The sequence below is a fragment of the Zalophus californianus genome, chromosome 8 (assembly GCF_009762305.2).
Source record: "Zalophus californianus isolate mZalCal1 chromosome 8, mZalCal1.pri.v2, whole genome shotgun sequence".
Classification (NCBI taxonomy): Eukaryota; Metazoa; Chordata; class Mammalia; order Carnivora; family Otariidae; genus Zalophus; species Zalophus californianus.
Genome location: NC_045602.1, coordinates 63,090,371 through 63,102,279, shown reverse-complemented (window position 1 = coordinate 63,102,279; position 11,909 = coordinate 63,090,371). Strand labels below are relative to the sequence as shown.

Sequence of the window (11,909 nt, the reverse complement as noted above, 5' to 3'; positions counted from 1 at the left end):
GTTTTCTAAGTCCAACTGTTTGACCTCTTGCAAGCACAAGAACAGGATTGGGGGCCACTCCTACTCTCAGGTTTGTGTATCAGGTGTGATTTTACTAGATTCTGAGGGATAGGAAGATTACATTTAGAGAGAGTCAAGATATCAAGTTTCTCAAAAGTAAAAAAACAAAATCAAGCATTCCATTCCAAATTTCAACTTTTTAAGGTGTGATTGAAGTGCATCTTTGCAACATGAAGAAAATGGAGACAGGCTGGTGATTGTTCTGGAATGACTCTGTAAGTGACTACATGTTTGTTTTTAACTTCATATGCATCTACTTTGAACTCCAACTGAACATTTCTAGTGATGATTACTTGTTTTCTATTGTAGAAATCTGGTATTTCCTGATTAGCCTAATAACTGACAGTTTCTAGCTTTGTCTTTACTGTGGGTGACAGCATTAAATCACTATAGACATTTAGTCATCATCTTTAGGGTGAGTCATTACAATTCCAGAGAAGATAGATAAATAAAGTAGAGGAACGGCAGTGAGTCATTAAAACCTCTGTAGTGATAAGGAAACTACTTACCGACATCGCTTTCATGAATTTTCCTTACTAACATGCTGGCAAAAGAACAATGCGAGTCATTCACATAAACACTGAATCTGTGAATTTCTGGGTTTTAAAGATTGTTTCCAGTCTTGTTTTGGATTTCCATAAACCATTAACTATTCTCTCTCTCAATCTCTCTCTGTATAGACACATTACACATGCTACACACATGTACAATATATATGAAAATGTACATGTGTAAAAATGTACGTTAAATATATTTGTTAAATGTATATATGTTAGGGCGCGTGGGTGACACAGTTGGTTAAGCATCCTACTCTTGATTTGGGCTCAGGTTATGATCTCAGGGTCATGAGATCAAGCCCCACATTGGGCTCTGTGCTGGGCTTGGAGCCTGTTCAAGATTCTCTCTCTCTCTCCCTCTGCCTTTTCTTCCCTCCCCCTCTCTAAAAAAATGTATATATGTTAAATGTATGTGACATATGTTAATATACATATATTTGATGTATGTTAAATATGTATATATATGAGATATCTATCTGTCCATCCTTCCTTCCATCCATCCATCCATCCATCCATCCACCCATTTATCCATGTATTGTCTTTTGAAGTATGTGATTAGTAAATGGACAACTTTCTTCCAATTACTATTTTAGAATTAAAAAAAAAAATATATATATATATACACATGGTGTTTGGGGAGAGATGGGGCATTAGTGTAGGCGTTTGCCAGGATTAAAACTTTCAGGACTGGTCAGAATATGGTTAGGGGGGTGGAGCGGGGTGAAGGAAGGGGGCAGTAGAGAATTACCAGATAACTTATAGCAACTGAGGCAATCTGTATCATGGGCAGATTGGACTCTGTCCAGTCTCTCTACATTTATACACTTAAGCTTTTTTCTTCTGTTAATGCAGATAATAATATTTCTTATCCCACATATACCAAGCTGCCATTCCCAAACAGCTGCCGTAGACCAGATATCTTGCAGTTTATAATATCCAGAGGCATAAAAGGGGGAATGTCTCTGTTTTATGTATCGTTTAAAGAGGGAAAAAGCTCTGCTAGAAACTGCCTCCTCTAGTCATCCCCTCATGTTTCATTGGCCAAAGCTGCAGCCCTTGGCCTGTGTTTCAACCGATTACAGGATGCATGAGTCTTTTTTCTGAGGCAGCAAAATAGAGGACTGTGGTCCGTTCAAAATAAGAAGGTCAGTTCAAAACAAGAAAAGACAGTCTTCTACAGCTTCTTTCTTCAGTTTCAATTAAGAAAGAACCTTTCTGCCCCACCAGGGTTTACCATTTTTTGGATTCATTGCAAATCTTATCTAAATCCTGTCTGATTTAGGAAGATGACGGTGGCTTTTCAAATTTTTCAACTTAAGTCATTCAGAAATTCTTTTGAAGTATATATTAATAAAATATAAGCAGTCTACCACCTTATATTTTAGGTAAATCTAGATTCTTAATCTGCTCCTACCACCACTGTTTCCCAATTAAACAGCCAAAAGAGTCAGTCCTTAGAATGAATTAATGACCTGCAAAATTCCATTTAAACATAGCCATTCTTGAGTTTTATTAGTGGAAAAATACAAACTGGTCTGTGGTCATGGATTATTACAGATTCACTCCAGACTGCTGAATTGAACTCTGATGAACCTGTGACACTCTCCATTAAACCTCAAAATGAGCTTTCTCTTAATTGGGGAGTAGGAAGGGAAAAGTAAACTAGTGGCTGGTAAATGCCAGACTTGTGAATCATTGCTTTATTTTGGACAGAGTGTTGAACATTTTTAGATGTGCATGGAGGTGAAGGAGAGGAAGTGGGGAAAGAAGTCTATTCGTTTGTTAAGCCTAACTCTGTTCTAGGCAATGGCATTTAAAACAATCTAAATATAATATGAAAGGAAGGTAGTATTGTAATCATTTTTAGATGATAAGATTGGCTTTAGAAAGGTTAAATGACTTGTACTGGGCTAAGTAATTAATGGTGGATCTAGGATTAAAACAAAAGTATACTATAGATACTTATGGAGGTAAGCGCTAGAATGAAGCAGTAAAGAAACCAAACACGATCTTTGCCCTTTTGGGGCCCACAGTCTAGTGGAGGAAACCAATATTAAAAAAAAAAAAAGAAAAAAAAAAGAAAAACCTTGCAGCTGCTCAGCGGCCGGGGCGTGCATGTTGGGGGGATGCCTGGGTGTTGGCATCTACTGCCTCCTGGCCCTTTGCGGTAGACTCCCACCAAGAGGGCCTCATGAGCTTGCCGGGAGAGGCAGTAAAGTTTACCTCCCTGCCCGTGTGTGTTTGCTCAGGTTGTTTTCAGATCCTAAACTGGGAGGCCAGTGATGGAGATGACCACAAAGCTATTTGGGGGACAAGGCGACTTACCACCTTGGAAAGCCCTGAAGTAGGGACTTGAATCCTGGGGCCGCCAGCCATCCATGCTTCCATTCCCCTCCCCAGAATTATTCAGGGTCCAGTTGAGTGTTTTCTGCTGGAGCTTCTTGGCTATAGCATTGTTGATTTCTTCTCTGTTCCTTTATGTTTCTTTCTTTGATAACCTTTTAAAAACATTGAAAACATGAGACTGATGATGATTAAGCAATAAATAGACAATAAAAAGAGACTATAAATAAAATGCTTCTTACTGTTGTCTCCCAAGTGGATGATGTGTGATGCCAAACTGACAAAAAACAGAAGCCTAGAACGTTTAAAGTAAATTATGGAAGTTTAAAATATTAAAAGTAAAATTAGAAATGTACATATGCTTAAAATGTAAAGCAATCATATATAAACATAAGTGTATACAATATTTAATGTATAATAAAAATTATGCCATCATTCTGTAAAAAAAATCATTTAAAAATGTACATGCTTATAAATTGTGATAAATCTTAGGAAGAAAAAGTGCAGGGTGTTCTCACAAGGGGGCATAGTTTCCTTTGGTGTTTCCATTGGGAAATATAAGTGGAGACCTAAAAAGTGAGGTAAAACCACACAAATGAAGAATGGAGGCAGTTCTCTTCTCTGTGAGGAATTGGCCTATGTTCCTTAGGTGGGAACTGAGAGCTGGCCATTGTGACCAGAGCATAGTAACTGAGGGCTGGTGAGATGAGACTAGAAAATGGGCAGGAACAGATTTTTGTAGAGCTGTATAAAAACCTGTGATATGGATTTAGATTTTTACCTCAAGTGCAGAGGAATACTATTGAAGCAAGGGATGTCATAGTAAGATTTACAAAATCATTCCTGGTGCCATGTAGGAAACGGATGGGAGGGATTTCTTTCATATCTAGGTAATTTCAGTAAATATTTAAAATTATATATGTCATAACTACTTGTGTGTAATTAGTGTTAGTTGAATGAATGAATAAATGAATTTCCAGACCAAATGTGGGATAATGCTTTAAAGACAAATTATTTTTTGGTAGCCAACTGAAGAAAGAATTACCTCCTAAAATGGCTCTGAGAAATTATTACTACATAGTTCTACTGACAAAATGAAATTGACCTATTTTAATTTTTTTCTTTCTGTTATGCATTTATACTTTTAAGAGACTAAGCTTTCCAGAACTGTCTACTTAAATTAAATTTGTTTGTTTTTTGGAAACCTTGGCTTTCTTTAAATTTTCCTAATGTTAAATACCTAGCAAGCTGCCAAGTGATTTTAGAGTAGAAGAAACTAAGAGCCCAAAATGTGCCTATAGTTTTTAGAATTCTCTGTATTTGTGTCTTTTAAGATATAGAAGATGTATTTAGAGGTTTCCTGGTTCCTTTTCCTCTAAGAAAAAATATTAATGGGCTTACTATGAGAGATGTACCAGTGTTTTATGAAGAAATTATTATGAGTGGTATATGCATATTCACTTGTACATGAAGACAAGCACTGACCCCCAAGGTGTCCATTTACATTTTAAGTCCTTTTGGCAATTGTGTGATCCGCAAGTGAACTATCCACACCCTTTAAAAAACAAAAATGAAATAAAAAGCAGGATTGGAAGGCTACATAAAAGATCACCTAACCTACCCATGTTTATATTGCAAGCAGATAATCCCCTAAACTTTTTGAAGCAGTTGGGCTCTTTTTCAAGGAAGGACAGTGTCTCTCCCCACTGGACATGCAAACATGCTAAATCCAGGTCATAGAGCACCTGTAATAATCTCCTTGAAAGCAGATCTGAAGTGAGTGACCATGTGGGCTTTGTACTCCTAGGGACCCCTGGATCCAGGTATTTGAATATGCTGTCCTCTCTGTCTGGAATGTCTCCTCTTCACCTTATATTTACCCTTCAAAATGCAGTGATGGTACCTTTTCAGGACAGCCTTCCTTGAATTTTCCTTTAGGTTAAATTAGATCACACTCCCTTGTTTTGGACCCTCTGAGCACCATGGCATTTATCACAGCTGAAATTGTACAAGTATTTGCTTGGTTATTTGATTAATATCTAGTTTGTGAGCTCCATAAGGTTAACGACGGTGTCTGTTTTTGCTCAATGGCATCTGGTATATGTGAGTGTACCCAGGTGAAGGCAATTGATATCTCCATCAGTGTCAGAATAAAGTAGTGTTTTTAAGATATTTCTTACCAAGATTAAATTTATTATGAAATATGTCTCATTATTTTTTACCAATTCCTTCTCCTTTTTCAAATAAATCAACCAAAATCATGACAATTGAAATCTTTTAAGCAGTTAGCTTCAGTGTTCGTGACCCATATGTAGAAGTTCATTTACATCATGACCCATGCCTGTATGCATCGTATATATGAATAAAAGTTTCACAAAAAACTTACATTCTACTGCAAAACTTTTAGTCCATTCTAAAAAAGAGAGGGTGCTGATTGTAAACCAAAAAACTGATTGCATCTTCCACTAACAGGTTGTGAAGTAATATTAGAAAAGCACTAAACTGTTGATCTAATTAGGGTTCTCTCCATTACAAAATAAATGACTCAAAATTTAAATTATCTACCTATTGATAGTATTACACATGCTTCTAATGTTTCTCCTTTATATTATTCGGTGTCATCCACATTTTTTTTTTTTTACAATCGAGTATATTGCATTTGTCATCAGCAAAAGATTAGGAAAATAAAGTTATTGTCTAGTTGTTTCTTTGTCACTGATGTAATATATACTTCTTTGATATACTAACATTCTAAATCTTAACTTCTCACTAACTTCTCAATTCTCATTGGTCTCATCTTACCAAAGATTTCTCTTCTTCAAATCTTCATACAGTCCTTCAACTTTCAATTTGTACTCTGAAGAGCTATTATGTAAAACTGGTTTCCCAGCCCTTCGTTGCAAAGTCTCACCCACTCACATCCAATATATAGATGCTCTGAAGACAAGTACTGTGGGTGTCCCTTACAATTTGGATGATCAGCTTCTATCCAGGAGATGCACCTATTCCAGTATTCCAGTATGCATGTATAGTACAAAGTGCATTGTATTGTTTTTGTTTAACATTGTTTGTTAGTATCATTATCAATCTGGTAATGTTATTAATAGCATTGTCAGAAACAACAGCAATCACCAAAATAACAGCCTTAACAACAGTAGCATTTACAGTATGCCATTATATTAATTATCACAATGGATCTGACAGGCTGCTCCTAAGAATTCATATTAGTGAATAGTTTATGATTTTAAACTTAAGAGGAAAACTAGAAGCCACATCAATCCTAATATGCCCTTGTCTTCATGTACCTCCCTCTTTTTCTAAGTTTAAAAAAGCAACGAGGAAAATGATAAAAACCATTACCAAACCGAATTTATTAATGGAATTAAATAAGTTGTTAGCTCTGTCATAAAGGAATATGACAAAGAGTGCATTTTTTTTTCTGCCATAATTTGATCAGTGTCATTTGGCTGAATACAAGTAGTTCATCAGAAGGGAATGTGCATATTCAATAAGAGGAAGCCATGAAAGGCAAGGGTTTCTTGCAAATTTAATATTTCTAAATATAATTCTGTTGAGAAAATATTTTCCTCTGTTGGAGAAAAGAATGGCCTATCACCTCTAAGCTAGTTTTATAGTTTTGTATGTTGTGGATTTTGTAGTCACGAACTTTAGGAGTGGGATAAAAGTCATCAGTGGAATGTCCTCCTGATTGAAATAGTAGAACTGAACTTCACAAAGGAATTTTATTTCTTTTGCGTAAATTAAAAGGTGATTGTTATTTATGAAATGAACTTCTAATCCTGATTCTGAAAGCTTGTTTACTTACTCAACAACAATTTACTTATTAATTCCTGTGGCACTGGACAGATTTGAATACTTAGTAATTAAAGTGTCCTAGTGATTAGATTCCTAAAAAGCATTAAGTTATCTGGTTGATTATTTACAGATTTTGTTACCAGAGAAGCAGTTGTCTCATGATCCGGCCTTTACTCTTTCTTATCTGAGATAATTATTGCATCAAAATAGACTTGAATTTTACCAACTGTTTTCTTTGATGGTCTGCTATTCAACTAGCTTCTTCTTCTTTTTTTTAAGTGTGCCCTGTGTTCAGCGTGGGCCTTGAACTCATGACCCTGAGATCAAAAGTTGCATACTCTACCAACCTAGCCAGCCAGACGTCCCTCAGCTAACGTCTGTGAGAAGCCTGTATCACTGATGGCCTTCTGAAGGCAATGAGTATGTGATACTAAATGCTAGAAAAAATTACAGTTAAGCAGCAGTCTAAAGTACATGACACATAGTCATTTCTAATCTCTAAGTCTTATTTCGTATTTGTTTTTGGTGTCATAAGAGCTAAAATTGGCTAAATAAACTATTTTTTTGAATTGTTAGGTTTTTGTTTTTTAGTTGTGTCTTATATTTACTTATTTAAAGTAAAGTATATAATTGCATTGGATTTGTTGAAGATATTTAACCTAGGGCTAACTCATATTATGGCTAATTTGTAAACATGGTTAGTGAGGCAAACGACCTTTATCTCAGATCTTAGGAACTAAGTAAGATGGGGCATATTTAATATTGTGCCTAAGTTATAAAATAGTACTTAGATAACTAAATTAAAACACAAATGCAGGTTCTTTGTCAAATCAATATGCAAGAGTTGTGTCCAGCTGAAATGTTTTTTAGGCAACATGGCTGTCAATAGTTATGGGCCTTTTATGAAAGGAAAAGCAGTCACTGGTAAGTTAAAATAAGGCTAAAATTAACAAGTCAGGAAACGACAGATGTTGGCGAGGATGTGAACATCCTCGTGTAGAAGGGGAACCCTCCTACACTGTTGGTGGGAATGCAGGCTGGTGCAGCCACTCTGGAAAACGGTATGGAGGTTCCTCAAAAAGTTGAAAATAGAGCTACCCTATGACCCAGCAATTGCACTCCTGGGTATTTACCCCAAAGATACAAATGTAGTGATCCGAAGGGGTATGTGCACCCCAATGTTTATAGCAGCAATGTCCACAATAGCCAAACTATGGAAAGACCCAAGATGTCCATCAACAGATGAATGGTTAAAGAAGATGTGGTATATATATACAATGGAATAATATGCAGCCATCAAAAAAACAAAATCTTGCCATTTGCAATGACGTGGATAGAACTAGAGGGTATTATGCTAAGCGAAATAAGTCAAACAGAGAAAGACATGTATCATATGACCTCACTGATATGAGGAATTCTTAATCTCAGGAAATAAACTGAGGGTTGCTGGAGTGGTGGGGGTGGGAGGGATGGGGTGGCTGGGTGATAGACATTGGGGAGGGTATGTGCTATGGCGAGTGCTGTGAATTGTGCAATACCATTGATTCACAGATCTGTACCTCTGAAACAAATAATACATTGTATGTTAAAAAATAAAAGAAGATAGTAGGAAGGGAAAAATGAAGGGGGGGAATCAGAGGAGGAGACGAACCATGAGAGACTATGGACTCTGAGAAACAAACTGAGGGTTCTAGAGGGGAGGGGCGTGGGGGGATGGGTTAGCCTGGTGATGGGTATTAAAGAGGGCACGTTCTGCGTGGAGCACTGGGTGTTATACACAAACAATGAATCTTGGAACACTACATCAAAAACTAATGTATGGTGATTCACATAACAAAATAAAATAAAATAAAAAAAAAGTCATTCTTCTGAGCCTATTTTTTTTTAAAGATTTTATTTAGTTACTTGACAGAGAGAGACAGAGCGAGAGAGGGAACACAAACAGGGGGAGTGGGAGAGAGAGAAGCAGGCTTCCCACAGAGCAGGGAGCCCGATATGGGGCTTGATCCCAGGACCCTGGGACCATGACCTGAGCCGAAGGCAGACGCTTAATGACTGAGCTACCCAGGCGCCCCTCTTCTGAACCTATTAGAAGCAAATGGTGAAGAGACACTTTTTATAAAAGTGAGCAGCTTAGTTCTAATTTTCTTGGAAAATTCCAAAGGAAATATGCACATAGCATCAGATGGAATGCACATTACAGATGGCTGTGCCAACTTTACTGGTTCAAAGAAGGCAAAATGTTAACAGAAACCATCATCTCAAGTCAACTGTTAAGGCCTAGTATTTAGTGCTTTAACATACAAAATATTTCCAGATTTACTCTTATTTATTTTGACCTCTTTCTTAGGGAGACTCAGGAATCATAGTGATGCTCCTCTTCACTTACAATATTAAGGTAATTTGGGGCTTCGTTATGTTCACATGTCTCTCCCAGGATGATAAGAACTCAGGTGCCCCCACTTCCAGCTCTGACCTTTACCTACTATTTTACACAGCATCTAATATTCACTTGTAACCTCTGTTTGTGTGTTTCTTCCACTAAAGCACTAACTATCAAAAGATGAGATGAAAAGTGAAGTTGTGGTAAGTGAGCCTGAGGGACAACATGCTGCATTTACTTTGGTCTTAAATTCTTGAATTTATGGAAAGGGACTTTGATAATTCTATTCTGAGTACTTATACCTTCTTATCTTTTTAAAACTGTGCTCTCATGGTGTGTAATACAATCTTGAGACATCTCCTTTTGAGAGAAAACACAGATTTTCCTCAAATCCTCTGAAACCTTTCTCTCGGTGTTCGGTCACTGCTATTAAGTAAAATTTATTGCAGTCTAAAGAGCTGGGCAGATGTTAAAGATTTTTGTGGTCCCCACCAGCCAGGGGGTTCCTCTGTTTGTTATTTCCCGGCTGCTTGGCACGTTCTTGTGACATAAAACAAACCTCCATTATAAAGGATTATATGATGAGTCAACAAGCATGTGAAAGATAGCAACCAAATGGTGACTTCCAATTACATGAAAAATTACTATAATCACCCCTGCTGTAACACCCGTCTGTTGGCAAAGTGGTTGATCCCCTTGAAAAGCTTTAAAAGAAGGCCCAGTGTATTAAATAAAAATCTCAGTTCTGTGTGTAATCATAAAAATTAACACTGTCACTTTAAAAAAATCTAATTGGTGTCCTAAAGGGAAACCTACTAGGCTATGTAAAGTAGCTATTATGAAAATGTTTAGCCTTTGGAATGTATTTCAGACAGCGTTTGTGTTGCCAGATTTGTCAGCCAAAAATTCACTAAGCAGATTTGTCAGGGGTTGAGGCCATAATCTGTAAAAAAGACATTGGCATAGAGATTAAAGATCAAGAGAATTATATAGGTTTTGTTACCATATGCCAAGATTCCTTTTTAAAAAGTAAGTTTATTTTGTGTGGGCTGTAACCAGAAGCAAGAGCTATCTTTGTTTGGTATTTAAAACAGTAGCATTTCCTGCTGGGGAAGGAACAAAACTGTTTCATTCACATGCTTGCTTGTGGTGCTAGTGGTAGTTGGGAGGGGGCAAGATGTTTCTGACATTCCTCCCCTCAGTTCTTTTCTCTCTTTCTACAGTCCAAGTCTTGTATCAGAGGTGCGGATGAAAAATCAAGGGAAGGAGAGCTGTTGAGTCCACTGTCGTGGTCTTCCTGGCTGGGTGCCATAGGAGCTGGCCGGACACCTTCACCTTATAGGGACTATGTCCCCAACAGGGAGAGTACAGACATTGCAATCAGGCTTCTCTTTTCTTGCCACAGGTGATATATTCACATTTATAAATTTCCCATGATGCAGTCTTACACTTAGAAGTATCAGTGACCAAAAATGGCTGGGTGTAGGACTTCTGGGTTCCTGTTATAGCCTTCTGTCAACCTTGCCATGTGGCTCTGAGCAAGTCATGAAATCACTCTGACCTCTCCATTTCTTAATAAGGGTATGAATCTGGTGGTTTCTGAGGAGCCTTGCCCTTTAAAATTCAGTGAATCTGTAAAGAATCAGATCTCATGTAGGTTGCAGCTTACCCAGGTGCAGCAGGAGAAAGTGCTCTCTAGTATTGCCGTAATATATCTTTCAAAGTTTAATAGAATGGCAGAGTGCTTCCCCAGAACAGTTGGTGGGAAAGCATTATGCTAGAAAAACTAGGAAAATATGAAGTGTCTCTTGGAGTTCCAGTAAGTCATACAGAAGGATGCTTTTCCTAGAATTGTGCACACTGGGGCAAATTTGGGTATTTACAACAGGCAAATATAGTAATGACATTCAGGCACATTTACACTTTTGAGATGACCATGGATGAAACTCATGGTAACATTTCATAATTTTAACGTTTTAACAGAGAAAGGCTAGTCCACAGATAACCCTGGGACACACAAAAAATTAATTTACCTAGATGGAAAGGGAATCACATACAATTTGTGTGGGAACTTTCAAAGGTGCTTACACTAAAGATTTTCCATGCCACTTTTAAATTATATCTTCATCACACAAATGAAATACTGCTCAAGAACCGCTGACTGAGAGAAGTAGCAAGCAGTTTTTCCCAGACTTTATTCAGTATTCACATCCAATCACATTGGTAAACATAAATATATCACAGAACTTATTCAAACACTCACAAGTTATCTATATAAAGATAAACTACCATATATTCTCTGAAATAGATTTTCCCTCCATTTCTCCTTTTCATTTTGCATTCTGTATATTAACTGTGAAATTTATCTTTTTATGGGGGGAAGCAAATTATAGACCCCTCCTGACTCCACCCATAATTTTCCACATTTTCTTGAGACAAACTCTGCCACATTGAGACGAAGTTAGTGGCAAGCAGAAAATTCTAGAAGTATCTGAGAGGGGTTTTGAGTCTGATACCTTTATTCCTGACCTGAGAGGAAAGCAGATTCCCCACAGGGCTGGAGTCCTACGTCCTCATCCTTAGGAGCCAGACCTATCAGTCCTTCCATGTAGCAGGAAAGGGAGGAATACCTGTGAGATGGTTTCATGCTCACATAGACACTAGGGGGTGTCCAAGGACTAAATGTGTGTCTCCTTCCCTTCAGATTTGTCTCCTCAGTTCTCCTAGGTCCAGCTAACTTAAAGTCCAAG

At 37.4% G+C, this 11,909-nt stretch overlaps 1 long non-coding RNA gene across 1 annotated transcript in view; it reads left to right on the top strand.

The window, feature by feature from the left end:
- The first annotated feature begins 204 nt into the window (after nucleotides 1–204).
- The window catches only part of LOC113938145, a 104,377-nt gene continuing 92,672 nt past the window's right edge, over nucleotides 205–11,909 (top strand). The window contains exon 1 of the long non-coding RNA XR_003524835.1: nucleotides 205–275. This is a non-coding gene — a long non-coding RNA (uncharacterized LOC113938145). The remainder of the gene's footprint in view (nucleotides 276–11,909) is intronic.